This window comes from Hetaerina americana, unplaced genomic scaffold (assembly GCF_022747635.1).
Source record: "Hetaerina americana unplaced genomic scaffold, ioHetAmer1.1.p SCAF_9, whole genome shotgun sequence".
NCBI lineage: Eukaryota > Metazoa > Arthropoda > Insecta > Odonata > Calopterygidae > Hetaerina > Hetaerina americana.
The window spans coordinates 72,455,524-72,461,709 of NW_027287538.1; positions in this window are offsets into that span (position 1 = coordinate 72,455,524).

The window sequence follows — 6,186 nt, forward strand, 5'->3', positions numbered from 1 at the left end:
AATGGAAAAATCTTTCCTGATAACGGTTGGAGTCACTGAGCTCAGCGTAACCACCTCTTGGATTTCACACACAGCTGCATCCACCGCCTCGCCACGCCTCTCGCATTTCAATATGATGGAGAAATTTTTAAAAACATTTTCCAAGACGCTCACGGAATTTGACGTAACCATAAAGCCAATTACAGCTGCCAAGAATTTCCTAATATTTTTTTGGGATAAGCCTTAGCAAGATGTCGCGCCACCAAACGCGCCATAAAATGAGCGCAGCAGATGAATACGGGAACTTCAATTTTGGCATCCGTCTTATCAATCAACATATCATAACAATCATACAAATACTGGGAGAGGGTGCAACGTGACCAAACCAAAATTACAGCATTAATAATGGCAAAACTGAAATCACACACGATGCCATTAAATATAGGTGAATTTACTTTTGTGACGGAGCTAGCGAAATGACGGAACTGAAATAGAAAGTTGGCTATCGCATTGACATTGTGCCTATCGCTAATTAGCTCCAAAATTGGAGCAATTACATTTCCTATATTAACAACTCCTGCGTAATAAAGAACGCGTTTTTGAAAACCGGGAAGGCGTTTCACGACAGACCCCGTTGCATCTAGGCGGAGATATGGTCGGCTTTCTTTCGACAAGGAAGCCACAAGACGAACTTGCTTCGTTGAAAAACAGTACACTGTTAAAGGGAGTCCTGAGAATTGGATGTATCTCTCCTCATCCTTTTTTTCTGCCATAAGCATTTCAATTAAATCATATGCGGGATTATTGCTGAAATCCTTTTCGGATTTGCTCTCCATCCGCGCGCGTTGTAGAACATTAAGAGAATACAAGCCTTGCAAATTCCCACTTTCCAAAGAACCCTCTTCTGAAGACAAAACCGCTCTACTTCGGAAAACAGATGGCTTCTCTTTCTTTAGAGTTACTTTTGCAGCATCTCTATCTGATCCACGAAGAGGACGACAAAATTTTTCGGTGCCATGTTTTTCTTGGCCCTTGCTGAAAACTCTTAAGAACACCTCACCACTATCACTTATACTTGGATCGTCTACCATTATATTAAAGACCTTGCACTCATTATGCTTACAATACGCCCTAATCACAATACTACCATTGTCTCTTCGGACGCGATAGTCTCGGACAAGAAGAACACAGCGCGAATTAATCGCAAAGAACTTTCTACTTAGCATATTAGTCCATTTCCCTTTAACAAAGTTTCCTTGAACAAATATTTCCTCCCTCTCCTGACGGGGGAAATGAAACTGCCCTATTTCCCAATATTCATGACAGAGTTTTCGTTATGGTTATCACATTTTGCAGGCTCCTCTCTCAGGGATTTCCTCATAACCCTTTCTTGCTTAAGTTTGATATGTCTTTGTCATTTGCCATGGTTTTTGTGCTAGCGCATAGTTGTTTACCTTTTAAGGATAAAGCCACCGCTTAATAGGGCAACAATTCCTTTCGGAAACTAGTGGCAAAGTGAGATATATTGTCATTTTAGAAAGAAGAGCAGACGTTGACAAATATAATTGGGTGTTTTGATGGACAATGCTATTACTCATTTATAATAATGATAGGTTACATTATACCCTGAAAGGCACCGCTAGGGTGTGGGACAGGGGGTGACTACTCACGTTATTCTGATCGTTTATCGTCCGTGGGAAAAATGATAATAAAAAATACGATAAGTATTATAACCATGTAATGGTTATTTTTGTTAGATGTTTGTAAGCTGCTAGCTTACTTTAAATGGATTTTCTACGAATGCAAACGCTTCCGTGGGCGTTAAGCTGCTTTATCCTCAGGGTTACGGATATCTCTGTAAACCAAAATATCATCGGCCAAACTAGGGAATTAATGTCCTTCGTTTCCTGGGTGAAACATGAACGAGGGCTATGTGGAAAGCTAACAAAAAATTGGAATCTAATAGAAGAGTCCTCGGTTAATGCGATGAAAAGACGAAAGAGAAATGTGATCTTTCGTTGGTTAGGTCTCATTTAAAAAATGCTGCAAGTATATGGGATCCTCACGATGTTGGATTGATTGTCGACTTGGATCGCGTGCAGCGTGGATAGGAGTTAGATTTGTAAGACATTGTTATGACAAACCGAGTAGAGTATCAAAATTATTACAGCTGCTAAGCTCGGAATCACTCACGGAGGGGAGTTAAATTACAGATTAAATCGCTCGCAGGAATTGAAATGACGTCTCTTCAAGGAATATGTTGAAAATGTTTTATTACAGTCATCGTGCTACGGTAGAAAAGATCAAGTAAATTGCATCAGAGAGATTAAACGTAGAACAGATAGAACTAAGGTGCAAATTTCCCACGAAGAAAAGGGATCCCAATGATGTTGTCCGGCGGCGGTAGGGGTAAAAATATTCGGGTCAAAATTAGTCTGGCATGTGTTCGCTCTATGCCACACACCATGGCGGTGCCTTGCAGAGCACTAAGAAAGTACTAAATATTGCCACGAGAAACCGAGGTCACCAGTCAAATATGCACAATCCCAATACACAGCTCGACACAAATGTCAGTTTGATTGTGCAGATTGCCCAGAAAAAGAAGGCTCAGGGAACCGTTATAAATAGAAGGCCTTATTTAAGCAGTGGAATCTGTCCCGTGTAGGGCCATTCCGAGTCTTGGTCAAACAATACTGTCGTTCTGCCCCTTAATAGTCGTGGTAATTATGTGTTCTACATCCTTACCTGAAATTGATGTCACATAAATTGGCCTGTAATTGCTGCGTACTTTCCTGTACCAACTAAATACGGCGTTATGTTACCTACTTCACAATCTTTGTGTAAATTGGTTCCGCCAAATATTTGATAAAAATTAATGTTGACTAAGTTTTCCTAGAAATAGCCTTAACATTTACTACTGAAATCAGCGAGCGCTTTACAAAAGGCTGCTTTTGCCATGGAATAACTTTCTACATCTACATAATACCCCGCAAGCCGCCGCAAGGGCGTGTGGCGGGGGGTGTTAGGTCACCAACCGTAAAAAGGAACAATAGCACATGGAAAAGAACAACATGGAAAATTACACCCACAGCAGCGCACACGCTCATGCAAAAATCCCTTCATCCAACACTCATGCAAACACATTAACCACAAACCAACAAAAAACTGCACCCCAGGATGCAGCACGAAAGCCACCCAACAACACGCAAGCTTTGATTGTATTTTGGTAAGAACTTACCGTGGTGACTAATGAGAACACTTTACCGGCAATCAACATTTTTGCGTTGGACACCATTTGTTGCCATTGTCATAACAGTATAAGTGGAATGCCCTGTGAACTAGAAACCCCAGCCACACACACTTGCAGGGTTATTGTGACCATGTATACGAAGAACGACTGCTTGAGTCCGAGTGCGACGGTGCATATATCTCTGTTATTTTATTGCAGTGGTTGAATATAACAATATCATTTGATGACGTAATCATTCACTTTGCCGCAAGGAAACTCATATGCCCCGTGAGCTTGAAGTACATATGATGGAATCTGGATAAGATCCGTTTCTTTCTTATTTAAAGGAAGACAATTTCCGTGGCTTGGTGGCGTCTAACTGATTATCAAGAAAAAAACGTCAAGTAATTGTCACACATGAATAAAAAAAGTTACAATATTTTCTCAGTAATCAAGGGTATGCGTCACATAAAGGTATTCATAAGACAACATAGTATCAATTTTTTCGCACTACAGCTTCATGACTTCTCCAGATAAAAATATAAGTGCGACAGCGTTGCTTTCTTGCTCCTATCTACGGTGTTGAAGTACAAGTGGGGTTGGCAGTCGGCACCATGAAAGGAAATGCGCAAACAGACGACACCGGTTTTTCCCGGGAAAGCATATTTCGTCGGCCTTAAACGACGAGATTAGGAATCTTTCCCTTCGTTCTCGCCTGAGGAGTTTCATGGAGAGGGTGGGTGCCAAGGAGGACCTTTTGAGGCATTGGGAACCTTTGGGGATTCCTTTGTTTCCTTCTCCCGGCAGTACGTGCTTAAAAAGGATACAGAACATCATTTCATTACGAGGAAAGCTTATGTTTACAATGAACACCATTATATGTCCACAAAGGTGAGCAAAGGGGAGGGCCACCGTCATGCAGGGACAAGGGAAATAGGGAAAGCTAGGGGGAAGTGGAAATCCCAAGCTGGTCGGACAAACCCAAGTAAGAATGCAACGCAAAGAGCAAATACAGAATGAAAAGACTTCGATAAACCATAGGTTTTCACATAGCAACTAACCTCATGTCCGATTACTCGTTGCCTGCTACCGTGCAGTCTCAATTACTATACTTTCACCTAAAAGAGTATCTGCCCCCCCCCCCCCCCGGGACGCAGCCTAGCGATGACGAGTATGGTACTAAAATATGTAAAAAAATATCTATCCCAAAATTTTCACTTCGTACAACTTCGGAAGCTCCTTCATAGTGATGTAAAAATCTTATGCTGGAACACTATATTCTCTCGATCGAACGATAAATATTGTGAACAAAGACTGCAACTTTGTGACGCCAGATTGACCCAGGAGGAGACCGAGCCGATTCTTCATGAATAACTCCTTACTATCGGGATGAGTTATTTCATACTAAGACATTTCACATACCTTGACCTTGCATGACGGGGACATACGGAACATAAGTCTGCTGTTCTCCTGTTTGAATGGAAATGCGTCGGCATGGTTAAATCCAGTTTGAGCATGTGGAAAGTGGAGGATGGTTACATATAAAGTAAAAAATGTTAGTGCCCTGCAAGCCACCGCTAGGGTGTGCGGCTGGTGGTTTATACACAGCAGACCTATTTTGACCATACTACCTTGATCAAAAAGTTCCCGGAAAAACCACCGTGTGGCGCTCCCATCGTTCCGATTTGAGTTCTGTTTTTTTTGTTAAATTGGTACATCTGTTGTTGATATTCCCTTTAAATCTTAGTGTCATAACTTGACATTTGCAAAAGTTACGGTCGGTTTTCGGTATGTCCATCAGTGCTTCCTGCGATTTTTCCATTACTTCCTCTCGGCTGCTAAAACGCGTTCCCCGTAATGGTTTTTTAACTCGATTGAACAGAAAGAAGTCACAGGGAGCCAAATCAGGTGAATTCGGTGGCTGTTGGATGGTATTTGTTGCATTTTTCGTCAAAAAATTACGAATAATGATAGCACTGTGCGACGGTGCGTTATCATGGTGCAAAATCCACGAGTTTTCTGCCCACATTTCTGGTCTCTTTCGGCGAATTGCTTCACGCAAACGTCTCATAACGCCCAAATAATACTCTTTGTTTACTGTCTGGCCTTCTGGCAAAAATTCATGATGCACTACACCGTTGTAATCCATGAAAACCGTCAGCATTGCCTTCTTTTTTGACTGAAAACGACGTGGTTTTTTTGGTCTCGGCTCATTTGGTGAACGCCATTCACTTGCCTGATGTCTGGATTGCGTGTCGTACTCATAAACCCACGTCTCGTCTCCAGTAATGATCCTTTTGATGAATGTGGGATCGGATTCAGCCTCGCAAATCATGTCTTTTGCGACGTCAACACGGTCTCTTTTTTGCATGAAATTGAGGTCTTTTGGCATGCTACACGACGGAAACCCAAATCATTAACCACAATGTCTTGGGCGGATCCATAGGCAATGTTCAAGTCCTCCGCTATTTCTCTGATGGTTAATTTGCGGTTATTGACCAACATTTCTTTTACTTTATCAATTTTTTCACCGACTTTCGATGTCGATGGTCTGCCACTGCGTTCATCATCTTCGATTGACTCACGACCACTTCTGAACCGCTCGTGCCACTGGTAAACGACCGTTTTTTTTAGAGAATCGTTGCCGAAACACTTTTCCAACATTTCCAACGTCCGTGCGCCACTAAATCCGTTTTTTACGCAAAATTTAATACAAGTTCGTTGTTACAAATTTAAATCCATTTCTGAAATTGTAAAAAATCGCCAACACACACAGAGATAGATGTACTCTTGGCTACGTAACTTTTGAAAATGTCAAGTTATGACAATAAGATTTAAAGGGAATATCAACAACAGATGTACCAATTTAACAAAAAAAAACAGAACTCAAATCGGAACGATGGGAGCGCCACACGGTGGTTATTCCGGGAACTTTTTGATCAAGGTAGTATTTTTTCTCCCCATACCGCGGTCGGACA